The sequence below is a fragment of the Enhydra lutris genome, unplaced genomic scaffold (genome assembly GCF_002288905.1).
Source record: "Enhydra lutris kenyoni isolate GAN:26980312 unplaced genomic scaffold, ASM228890v2 scaffoldscaffold74, whole genome shotgun sequence".
Taxonomy (NCBI): domain Eukaryota; kingdom Metazoa; phylum Chordata; class Mammalia; order Carnivora; family Mustelidae; genus Enhydra; species Enhydra lutris.
In genome coordinates this window covers 5,836,828-5,849,924 of record NW_019154158.1, presented here as the reverse complement: position 1 = coordinate 5,849,924, position 13,097 = coordinate 5,836,828, and positions in this window count along the sequence as shown.

Here is a 13,097-nt window from a genome sequence, read left to right as displayed (position 1 = left end):
TGCTTAACTGACTGAGCCACCCAGGCGTTCCTAAAAAACCTCTTAATAGACTAAAGCGAATTTGAAAGAATTTGAAACAGCAAAAAGAAAAAACCTTTAGTGGATGGTTGTGGTTGGTAACATTTTTTTTTTCTAAGATTATTTATTTATTTATTTGAAAGAGAGAGAGAAAGAGCAAGATAAGGAACAGAAACAGGAAGAGTGGGAGAGAGAGAAGCAGGGTTCCTGCAGAGCAGGGAGCCCGATGCCGGGCTTGATCCCAGGACCCCGGGTTCATGACCTGAGCTGGAGGCAGAGGCTTAACAACTGAGCCACCCAGGTGCCCCTGGTAACATTTTAATACTTGTTTTTTTAACCTAAAGAACATGAAAGATGTTTTCAGAATCTTGTGTTACCACACAGTAAACAAAACCATTCTCTTAAAAACTACGTAAAGTTACTTTTAACCACATTCATCTACTTAACACTCCATAAACTATAATTTCTCAAGATTTTATGTAATTTGAAAAATTTTACATTATACTATTTTGCCTCTCAGTTTGCTAAAGCTGCTATTATAACTCTCTTATTTTGGGAAATTTAGAGGAAACAATTTTAATTTATTTATTTTTTTGTTTTTCAGGTTTTTATTTATTTATTTATTTATTTAAAGATTTTATTTATTTATTTGACAGACAGAAATCACAAGTAGGCAGAGAGGCAGGCACAGAGAGAGGGTGAGTCAGGCTCCCCGCCGAGCAGAGAACCCGATGCGGGGCTTGATCCCAGGACCCTGGGATCATGATTTTCAGGTTTTTATTTAAATTCCAGTTAGTTAACATACAGTGTGTTACTAGTTTCAGGTGTAGAATTTAGTGACTCTTCACTTAACAACACCCCGTGCTCATCTCAACAAGTGTCCTCCTTACTATCACCTGTTTAACCCATCCCCCTGCCTACTTACCTCCCTTACGTAAAACAATTTTAGATTATCAGGTAATATGTATAGTAACTACCACTTAGGTAAGAGATTTTCAAGGGTAAGTGTATTTATTTGCTTATTTGCATTTATTATTCCAGTTTAGTTCAGTTTAATTTAGATGAAAAAGTACAGAAGGTGCCAAATAAATTTATGATGTATGAAAATGATTATTAATATAATTGTGAGATTATTAAACACAGAAATTGGAAAAAAGTAATACAGATACATATTTCTGTGATAGTTACTGACAATAGTGGTACTTGATTTAAAGTTGTTCTTAAGTATTTTTGTTTTGCACAGTTCTCATGTTATTTATAGCAGAATTAAAATGATTTAAAAACTAGGTTACTAAGGGCACCTGGGTGACTCAGTTGGTTAAGCGACTCCCTTCGGCTCAGGTCATGATCCTGAAGTCCTAGAATCGAGTCCACATTGGGATCCCAGCTTGTTAGGGAGTCAGCTTCTCCCTGTGACCCTCCCCGCCCTCATGCTCTCATGCTCTCTCTCTCTCAAATGAATGAAATCTTAAAAAAAAAAAACAAAACAAAACTTAGGAAACTCTATAGAATCATAATATTTAACAGCATTTTTATTATTGAGCATAGCCGCTCAAACAGGGGTAAAATACAGATTGTAAAACTTATAAATTAAAATTCATTGCTGAGGGGCGCCTGGGTGGCTCAGTGGGTTAAGGCCTCTGCCTTCAGCTCAGGTCATAATCCCAGGGTCCTGGGATCGAGCCCCGCATCGGGCTCTCTGCTCCGAGGGGAGCCTGCTTTCTCCTCTCTCTCTGCCTGCCTCTCTGCCTGCTTGTGATTTCTGTCTGTCAAATAAATAAAATCTTTAAAAAAAAATTCATTGCTGGGACTATTTTATGATTTTATTTACTCATCTGAATTTTGGTTCAAAATTTAGAAGGTACAAAAGGGCCTAGTACCCTCTTATAAAAGTGTCCCAATTTTGGGGTGCCTGGATGGCTCATTCGATTAAGCCTCTGCCTTCAGCTTGATCCCAGGGTCCTAGGATTAAGCCCCATAGGGAGCTCTCTGCTCAGCAGGGAGCCTGCTTCTCCCTCTCCCTCTGTCTGCTTCTCCCTCTTCCTGTGCCTGCTGCTCTGCCTGTTTGTGCACTCTCTTTGAAATTAAAAAAAAAAAAAGGTGTCCCAATTTGGACAATATGTCTTATGGTTACCCTAGGTATTACAGTGCTGCAGTGAGTAATACTAAATATCTTGTCATTTTGCAGGTTTGCAAATATAACTCGAGGATAAATTCCTAGAATTAGAATTGCTGAGTCAAAAGGTATATACGTTTGTAATTTTGATGTTGCTAAATTGCTTCTTATTGGTCATATCATTTTATAGTCTCACCAGCAGTGTGGGAGATGCTTGTTTTTCTGCCCTCATCTCAGGTGATTATCACCTTTTTAAAAATGTTTCCCATTCCAATACATATGAAATCATTTCTAAGTGTTTGTATTTATTTTAACTTTTTATAAATTATGAGATTGAGGATCTTTTTCTAAGGTTAAGAATTATTTGTTTTTTTATGAATTATATATTTCCCCATTTTCTGTTGGGTATTAGAATTTTGATATTGATTTATAGGAACTCTAAACGTATTTTGGAAATTAGCCTTATATAAGATGAGTTGCATACATTGCCTCTCCTTGTCCTGGTTTATCATTTGACTTTTGGTTTTCCTTTTGTGGTTTTTGCCATGTAAGGATTTTTTCCCCCTTTTTTTTTTTTTGAAGTTTTTTTTTTTTTAAGATTTATTTGTTTATTTATTTGACGGAGAGAGAGAGATCACAAGTAGGCAGAGAGGCAGGCAGAGAGAGAGGGGGAGAAGCAGGCTCCCTGCTGAGCAGAGAGCCCGATGCGGGGCTCGATCCCAGGACCCTGAGATCATGACCTGAGCCGAAGGCAGAGGCTTAACCCACTGAGCCACCCAGGCGCCCCTTTTTTCCCCTTTAAAAAAAAATATTTAAAGATTTTATTTATTTGACAGAGATCACAACTAGGCAGAGAGACAGGCAGAGAGAGAGAGGAGGAGGCAGGCTCCCTGCAGAGCAGAGAGCCTGATGCGGGGCTCGATCCCAGGACCCTGGGATCATGACCTGAGCCCAAGGCAGAGGCTTTAACCCACTGAGCCACACAGGCGTCCATAAATATATGTTTTAATGACTTTTACATTTGTATCTTTGTTATTTATTTTTTCTCATACTATCTTTATGTGCTTTTGGTTTTAAAGTGATACTAAGTGGGGTGCCTGGCTGGCTCACTCAGTAGAACATACAACCCTTGATCTTGGGGTCATAAATTCTAACCCCATGTTGAGGGTAGAGGTAACAACAGCTATGCTAATTTAACAATACAAGTTGTGAAGTTTCCCTTTTTTTTCTAATTTCTTGGAACAAAGTGCGTAAAACTGGGTTTATCTGTTCTTTGAATGTTTCATAGCACTCCCACATAAAATTATTGTATTTATTTTCTGCATAAATGTCTAAACTACAAATCTTCTAATCTCAGCAAGCTCTTAGTATTTTCCAACAATCCTATAAGACTCTAGAATTTTCTCTTAGTCTCCACAATAGTTACTCTAAATATTTACCATTCTCAAGTTTTCTACCTATTTCTCCCTATATTCTTAGCATGTAGTATTCATCTATCTTTAACCTTTTTGTCTTACTAGCTACCTTCCCCAGCATATTGATGATTTTTTTCAAAAAAATTTATTTATTTATTTCACAGAGATCACAAGTAGAGAGGGAGGCAGATAGAGAGAGGAGGAAGCAGGCTCCCTGCAGAACAGAGAGCCTGATGCGGGGCTCGATCCCAGGACCCTGGGATCATGACCTGAGCCAAAGGCAGAGGCTTTAACCCACTGAGCCACCCAGGCGCCCCTCTCTTTTTTTTTTTTTTTTTTAAATAATCTACACCCAACATGGATCTCAAACTCATGACCCTAAGATTGAGAGTCTGATGACCAACTGAGCCAACCAGGAACTCCTGGTTTTAGTAATCTTTGACAATCATTGCCTAGATCAATTGTTTCACTAAGGCTTGCAGAGTAAGTGGAGCTCTTCTGTCATTATTTCTTTATTATTTTGAATTCTTCTTTTAAAGAAGGACTTTGCTTTATCAACTAGGGATAACGGTTCATATGGAAAAGATAGGCTATTTGATTTGTTTCTCTTGCTAATTTTCAGAATAAGTTGGTTCCATAATATCCTTTAAAGGTGCTCAGTTAGACTTTTAAAAACTTATTATGAATTTATGAATTTTAATAATTTTGATGTGTTTACATTGTTGATAGTTCTTTAAAAAATTATTTTAATGCTCAAGATGTCTTATCTTTAGACATTGAAAGTTCCATCAAGTTGACTCTTGAATCTTTTGACACAACCCTAGTAGTTTGTGGGGGTATTTGATGGTTCACATTTTTTTATTTAAAATAAAAATGCTTGGGGCACCTGGGTGGCTCAATGGGTTAAGCCTCTGCCTTGGGCTCAGGTCATGATCTCAGGGTCCTAGGATTGAGCCCCCCGTGTTGGGCTCTCTGCTCAGCAGGGAGCCTGCTCCCCCCCCCCCGCCGCCTTCTTGTGATCTCTCTCTCTGTCAAATAAATAAATAAAATCTTAAAAAAAATGATTGAGATTTTCCAGTTTAATACAGAAAATGGTAGAGCTGGGTTTAAATTTCAAACTTCTGATCTTCCTATACACCTATAGACAAATGTTATGCTTTGTTTTCCCTGTATTTGCTAGAGGTTGCATGACCTATGTTACCCAGGAGGTGGCAGTGTTATCTTAATATTCATTGAGAATTCACTTACCCATTGGATGTACTTAAATGGAAGTGGAAATTGTATTCTTTCACCTAATTCTTTTTTTTTTAATTAACATATAATGTATTATTTGTTTCAGGAGTACAGGTCTGTGATTCATCAGTCCTACATAATTCACAGCATTCACCATAGCATACATCCTCCCCAGTGTCCATCACCGAGCCACCCCATCCCTCCCACCCCTTCATTCCAGCAACTCTCAATTTGTTTTCTGAGATTAAGAGTCTCTCATGGTTTGTCTCCCTCTCTGGTTTCGTCCCATTTCATTTTTTCCTCTCTTTCCTCATGATCCTCTGCCTTGTTTCTCAAATTCCGTATCAGTGAGATCATATAATTGTCTTTCTCTGATTGACTTATTTTCCTTAGTGTAATACCCTTTAGTTCCATCCATGTTGTTGCAAATGGTAAGATTTCACTTTTTCAATGGCTGCATAATATTCCATTTGTGTGTGTGTGTGTGTGTGTGTGTGTGTGTGTGTGTGTGTATCACATCTTGTTTATCCATTCATCTCTAGGTGGACATGTAGGCTCTTTCCATAGTTTGGGTATTGTGGACATTGCTGCTATAAACATTGCGGTCTTTCAGCTAATTCTTGAACATAAATTATGTTTTAATTTTAAATTAGCCTGATAAGCGTGCTTGGGTGGATCAGTTGGTTAAGCGTCTGACTTCGGCTGAGGTCATGATCTCGGGGTCCTGGGACTGAGCCCTGCAACACCGGGGTCCCTATCAGTGGGGAGTCTGCTTCTCTCTCTCCCTCTGCCCCTCCGCTGCTCTTTCTCTCTCTCGAATAGATAAAATCTTAAAAGAATAAATTAGCCAGGGGTACCTGGGTGGCTCAGTGGGTTAAAGCCTCTGCCTTCAGCTCAGGTCATGATCCCAGGGTCCTGGGATCAAGCCCCACATCAGGCTCTCTGCTCAGCAGGGAGCCTGCTTCCTCCTCTCTCTCTCTCTCTGCCTGCTTCTCTGCCTACTTGTGATCTCTCTCTGTCAAATAAATACATAAAATCTTAAAAAAAAAAAAAAAAGAATAAATTAGCCAGATATTGTTATATGCTAGAGATATAGTAGTGTACACCAAATAGTCCCAGTCCCTGTCCTCATCAAGCTTATGCTTCTGGTAAAACCTCCAAGTGACTAATGTCCTTATAAATAATGTAGATTGATTTTTTTTTTTAAATATTTTATTTATTTATCTGACAGAGATCACAAGTAGGCAGAGAGACAGGCGGGGGTGGGGGTTGGGGGGTGGGGAGGAAGCAGGCTCCCTGCAGAGCAGAGAACCCGATGGGGGCTCCATCCCAGGACCCTGGGATCATGACCTGAGCTGAAGGCAGAGGCTTTAACCCACTGAGCCACCCAGGCGCCCCTATTTTTTAACTTTTTGAGTAACATCCATACTCTTTCACAGTGGTTGTACCAGTTTGCATTACCACCAACTGCACGAGGGTTCCTATTTCTCTACATCCTCATCAACACTTATTCCTTGAGTTTTTTATTTTAGCCATCCTGACAGGTATAAGGTGATATCTCAGTGTGATTTTGATTTGCATTTTCCTAATGATTAGTGATATTGAGCATCTTTTCGTGTGTCTATCCAACAGCTGTAGTTTTCTACAAATCTTGTTGTTTCCATTATAAGTGTATTCCTAGAAATATTGTCCATTATGCAATTTAATAATAGGCCAAAATATTGTTCATCACTGCTACTTGACATAAAGAGCTGGTTTGAGGAGAATAGTTGAACTTTCACTTCTGGAACCATAAGATTATTCCTTTTTTACTTTTGACCCCAAAATAGATCTCTCTTTTTTTTTTTTTTTAAAGATTTTATCTATTTGTCAGAGAGAGGGAAAGTACAAGCAGGGGGAGCAATAGGCAGAGGGAGCAGGTTCTCTGCTGTGCAGGGAGCCCAGTGTGGGACTCGATCCTAGGACCCCAGGATCATGAGCTGAAGACCAACACTTAACCAACTGAGCCACCCAGGCGCCCTCCCAAAATTTACTATTTAAATTCTTCATCAGAATTTTTATTTGTTAATTAAAAATTTTTTTTTTTTAAAGTAGGCACCATCCCCATGTGGGTGCCTGAATTCATGACCCTGAGATCAAGAGTCTCATGCTCCACAGACTGAGCCATCCAGGGTCCCCATCAGAATTTTTAATTTTATAGACAAATCAGATTGGTATGGAAAGGAATTTGTTGTTGTTGTTGTTTTTAAAGATTTTATTTATTTATTTGACAGAGAGAGATCACAAGTAGAGAGGCAGGCAAAGAGAGGGGGAAGCAGGCTCCCCGCTGAGCAGAGAGCCCAATGCGGGGCTGGATCCCAGGACCCCAGGATCATCACCTGAGCCAAAGGCAGAGGGTTTAACCTACTGAGCCACCCAGGCGCCCCGGTATAGAAAGGAGTTTGAATTGAGAAACAAAGTCTGGATTCTGGTGTCAGTTATGCCATTGTTTGACTGCCACGATCTTTGCAAGTGAGTTTACCTCTTTAGTTTTTTGTTTTTTTTTTTTTAAGATTTTATTTATTTGAGAGGGAGGAAAGAGAGCAGGGGGGAGCAATAGAGAGAGAGGGCAAGCAGACTCCATGATGAACATGGAGCCTGTTTTGGGGCTCAATCTCAGGACCCTGAGATCATGACCTAAGCTGAAATCAAGAGTCAGACTCAAAACTGAGCTGCTCTGGCACCCTTCTAGGTTTTTTGTTTTGTTTTTTTTTTCCTCTGAAAATGAGAGAGGAAAAAGGAAAGGAACTATGCAGTTAATTAGTATTCTGACTCTATCATCCTCACAGTTTCACACTTTTTGCAGTGGTAGATTTAACTATATGAAATTGCCAATATTGATCTATTTGAAGACATTCATATTTGACCTAAAGAGACAACCATTTCATTTGTTCAGCCTAATTGTTGAATTCAGTTGTGGGTATCATCTGAGTTATGTATTTTAAGGATAGCTGAGGCCAAGTAAGATTAATGTGTCAGGTGCAAAGGAAATATACATTTAAAGGATATAATATAACCATGTAATCAATGTAGTTCATTCTGGGTATACATAGAATCTAGTCTAGTCTATTTTTTCTTTTCTTTTTTTTTTTTTTTTTTAAGATTTTATTTATTTATTTGACAGAGAGAGAGATCACAAGTAGGCAGAGAGTCAGGCAGAGAGAGAAGGGGAAGCAGGCTCCCCACTGAGCAGAGAGTCGGCGGGGCTCCATCCCAGGACACCGAGATCATGACCTGAGCCGAAGGCAGCGGCTCAATCCACTGAGCCACCCAGGCGCCCCTAGTCTATTTTTTCTATATTATGCTAATTTTCTGGCCCAGTGATTCTAGATTATTTGACTCCTGTATTTATTTAGTGTCTGGCAAAGGAAAAGCCTACTTGAAAATTTGGTAGGATATTCCCTATAGTAATTTTTGGCCAAAACTACCTGTTGCTGTAGGAGAGGAGAATGTACTATAAGCACGATATTGAATCTGAGGTAAATAATTCTTCAAAGTTGTCTTTTTCCCTGTTTTCCAGTGGACTGACTAAAGGAGTTAAGCCAGACTTCCCCAATTTCTAGTTTAAAGGTAATTTTGTCATTCCATCCTCTGTCAGAAGGGGATGGAGGTAAACTTTTCTTTGTTGTTTGATGCAGCTCCTTAAGTTTTCCTTCTTTTTCTTTTTTTTAAAAATATTTTATTTATTTATTTAATTGACACAGAGAGAGAGAGATCACAAGTAGGCAGAGAGGCAGGCAGATAGAGAGGGGGAAGCACCCAATGTGGGGCTCGATCCCAGGACCCTGAGATCATGACCTGAGCCGAAGTCAGAGGCTTAACCTACTGAGCCACCCAGGTGCCCCTTAAGTTTTCCTTCTTAAGACAGCTGTTGTGTTGGGGTGCCTGGGGCTTAGTCATTAAGCGTCTGCCTTGGGGGTCATGGTCCCAAGGTCCTGGGATCGAGCCTCAAGCCTCACATTGGGCTTCCTGCTCAGCCAGAACCCTGCTTCCTCCTCTCCCACTCTGCTTGTGTTCTCCTCTCTCACTGTGTCTCTCTCTATCAAATAAATAAAATCTTAAGAAAAAAAAAAAAAAAGGGAAGGTGATGTGTTAAATAACTTTGTTTTACTTCTTCCTGAGGTATTACCTCATCTTTTTACCATGAAATAAATTAAACTTTTTGGTATCTTTCCATTTTCTAGTCTTTGAGCACATAAGTTAATCAAGGGGAGGAGAGAGAATCCACAGGAGACTACTAACAGCAAGAGGGGGAAAAGGATCCTTGGCTCTAATATACCTTGTTCAGGTTTCTGAACCAAACTCAGAGTTTTGCGAGCAAACTGTCCCTGTCTCCCTGCTTTCATATGCATGTTCTCCATCACCCTGGCTCCAGGTGAATATCTTTCTACAGGGCCTAGCACATCTGTAGGTGATAGGTTCTTTTGAGTTCTCTACCCTGATGTGGAGGGCTTGATAGTTGCATGCAAACATCTTTCAGTATACGAATCACAGTGGATCTAGCCCTAGATCCTTTACTTGAGACACTTATTTCAAAGTTTGTTTTTCTGGAGAAATTAAAAATGAGGCTATATTGAATCAGAGTTGCAAATGTCTCTTTCCAAGACAAATCTCTAATAACTCCCATTTTACTTTTCCCCTCAGAACAGCTCTTGAGTGCTGGGCCCATGAGAATCAAGAATTGGAGAGGCATTGAGTAGATCTTGAAAAATGTGGGCCATATAATTGGCAAAGCAGGTGGGTATGGGTGTGAAACACACTGAAGAAATAGGATTCTTCCTCCTCTCCTGTGTCTCCTGAGTCTAACCATGGAACTTTGTTATTACATTCTCTATCACTTCCACAAATTCCATAACCTTCTTTAAAAAAATACTTACCAGAGTAAAGGATGTAGTTTACAGTCTTGTTAGTGCCATTTGACATAATTAACCTTTAGCATCAGTTCATAAACCTACGTCATTTTTACTTCTGTGGCCCTGAGAAGACAGACTATAAAAACCTAGGGTTTTGTATTAGCTCACATAAAATAGAATTTATTTATTTATTTATTTATTTATTTTATTTTATTTTTTTTTTAAAGATTTTATTTCTTTATTTGACAGAGAGATCACAAGCAGGCAGAGAGAAAGGAGGAAGCAGGCTCCCCTAGAGAGCAGAGAGCCCGACGCGGGGCTCGATCCCAGGACCCTGAGATCACGACCTGTGCCGAAGGCAGCGGCCTAACCCACTGAGCCACCCAGGCGCCCCAAAATAGAATTTATTTAATTGGATTCTTCTTTATCTCCCTTCTATTTGATAGATTGTCTACTTTTACTTTATTTTTATATATTTTAAAGATTTTATTTTTAAGTAGTCTCTATATCCTGTGTTTAGCTTAAACTTACAATCCCCCCAGATCAAAAATTGCATGCTCTACTGACTGAGCCAGCCAGGTGCCCCCACTCCCCTTCCTTTCCCTTCCTTTCCCTTCCCTTTCAGTAAAAGTCTTAAGTGTTTATTTTATTTTATTTATTTGACAGAGATCACAAGTAGGCAGAGAGAGAGGGGAAGCAGGCTCCCTGCTGAGCAGAGAGCCCAACAGGGGGGCTCAATTCTAGGATCCTGAGATCATGACCTGAGCCCAAGGCAGAGGCTTAACCCACTGAGCCACCCAGGCGCTCCTAAAAGTTTTAATTTTAAGGCTGATAACTCCAAAGTTTTAAGACTAAAAAGTCTATTTTTAAAAATTTACTTTTTAAAAATTTATTTATTTATTTACTTTTATTTAAAAGAGTCTATTTATTTGACAGAGTGAGAGAGCACAAGCAGGGGGAGCTTCAGAGGGAGAGGGAGAAGCAGGCTCTGTGCTGAGCCACTGATGGGGGGGAACCCACCCCAGGACCCTGGAATGATGACCCAAGCCAAAGGCAGTCACCTACTGACTGAGCCATCCAGCGCCTCTACTTTTTATTTTTTAATTAAAAAATTTTTTTTTGAAGATAGTATTTTTAAAAAAAGATTGTATTTTTTTTTTTTTTTTTTTAAGTAATCTCTGCACCCAACATGGGGCTCAAACTTGTAACACCAGTATCAAGAGTCATGCTGCACCAACTGAGCCAGTCAGGTATCCCTGAAAACTTTTTTTTTAAAGATTTTATTTATGTATTTGCCAGAGAAAGAGCACAAGCAGAGGGAGAAGCAGACTCCCTGCTGAGCAAGGAACCTGGTGTGGGACTTGATTCCAGGACCCAGGGATCATGACCCGAGCCAAAGGCAGATGCTTATCCCACTGAGCCATCCAGCCATCCCCTGAAAACGTCAGTTAAATCAATATCCTCAAATTTATTGTAATACCAGTATTTTCCCAGATCATATGAACATGAAATTCATTTGGATTTAGTTTCTATTTTTGAAAATTTTTATGAATACTAAATATATGTGAGTGCCATTTTTTATCCCCCCTTTTTTGGTGGGGGGCTTCTTCGATGTGGTCTCTTTTCTACCCTTAGTTGTGAAACTTATTCTGCCAGTCTTCAGGACAATTTCTGGGGTACTTTGGATAATTTGATAATTATCTAGTTGCATTTGTGGGATGAGTGAGGCTTGGGTCTTCTTACTCTGCCACCATCTTCCATTTTCCTGATACTGTCTACTTTTAGAGAAGAAAAATGGTATTAAATCTTAGAATGGTTGAAAATCCTTTTTTTTTTTTCCTTTTTCATTTTTCTGAATCTATTTCTATTTCTTAGAGTAGTAGGACTCTAGAGAAATGGGAGCTGGGTGTCATATCTAGTAAGGTTTGATGTTGTATTATTTTGTTTCATTTTTTTGTAGGGATAAGAGATGTTCTACCAATTTCCAGATCAAAGTTAGGAATTTCTGAATGATCAGATTGTTAGCTTATACAATATAGAGAAAGAAAAAAAATTGGATGGATGATTCCTGAAACTTCTTTTTTGTTTGTTTGTGGGTTTTTTTTTTAAGATTTTATTTATTTATTTGACAGAAAGAGAAATCACATGTAGGCAGAGAGGCAGGCAGAGGGGGGGGGGGAAGCAGGCTCCCTGCTGAGCAGAGAGCCAGATGCAGGGCTCAATCCCAGGACCCTGAGATCATGACCTGAGCCAAAGGCAGAGGCTTTAACCCACTGAGCCACCCAGGTGCCCCGATTCCTGGAACTTCTTATCCAGTATTTCCCGTTACAGAGTTTAGCGTGCCTAGTCCTAGTATCTTTTGAATGTAATTAAGGTACTAGTTTTTGGAAATATTCACTTCACATCATCCAATCTGGATTATACAGTACCCACAAAGTATACACACTGGGAGATAGTAGAGTAATTAGTCATAATGGAGCTAATATCTATTGATTGTCTACTAAGTGCCGAAGACTTTCTTCAGGGCTCCTTTTTTTTTTTTTTTTTTTAAGATTTTATGTATTTATTTGACAGAGATCACAAGTAGGCAGAGAGGCAGGTGGGCGGGGTAGAGGGAGAAACAGGCTTGCCGCGATCAGAGAGCCTGATGTGGGGCTCGATCCCAGGACCCTGGGATCATGACCCGAGCCGAAGGCAGAGGCTTTAACCCACTGAGCCACCCAGGCACCCTTTTCTCAGGGCATTGTATGTATTGTCTCATTTCACTACAGTTTTAGGAAAGAGATACTCTTTATTTATCCTGTTTTATAGGTGAGAAAAGATTCAGACATGTGAGGTGATTTTCTGTGTCACTAGTTTGTGACAGAACCGAGCTAGAACTTAGATTTGATTCCAAAGACTAATGAAGTAGGTATTATCTCCATTTTGCAAATGAGTAATTTAGGGATGTTAAGTACCTTGATGTAAAGTCACATAAGTAATAACGATGGTGTCAGCATTTGAACTCATGGGCTGTGTCTCTCTAAGACTCATGGTTTTAACTATTTTAGATTTTATTTTTTTAAAGATTTATTTATTTTATTTGAGAGTTAGAGAGCATCAATGGCAGAGGCAGAGGAAGAGCGAGAGAGAATCTCAAGCAGACTCCATACTCAGAGCCCAAGGGTGGGGGGGTTGGGCCATGACCCTGATATCATGACCTGAGCCAAAATCAAGAGTCAGGTGCTTAACCGACTCTGTCACCCAGGGGACCCTATTTTAAATTCTACAATATCATTGAGCATTAAGGAATAAAGGAGGAGAACAAAACACATTGAGAATGTTAGAATTTTTTAAAAAATTAAAATAGGTTGACTGGCTTTATAATTCCATTTTAAATCAGGTGTTAGAGATCAAGATTTTTGTACCACATTGTTAAGCTAA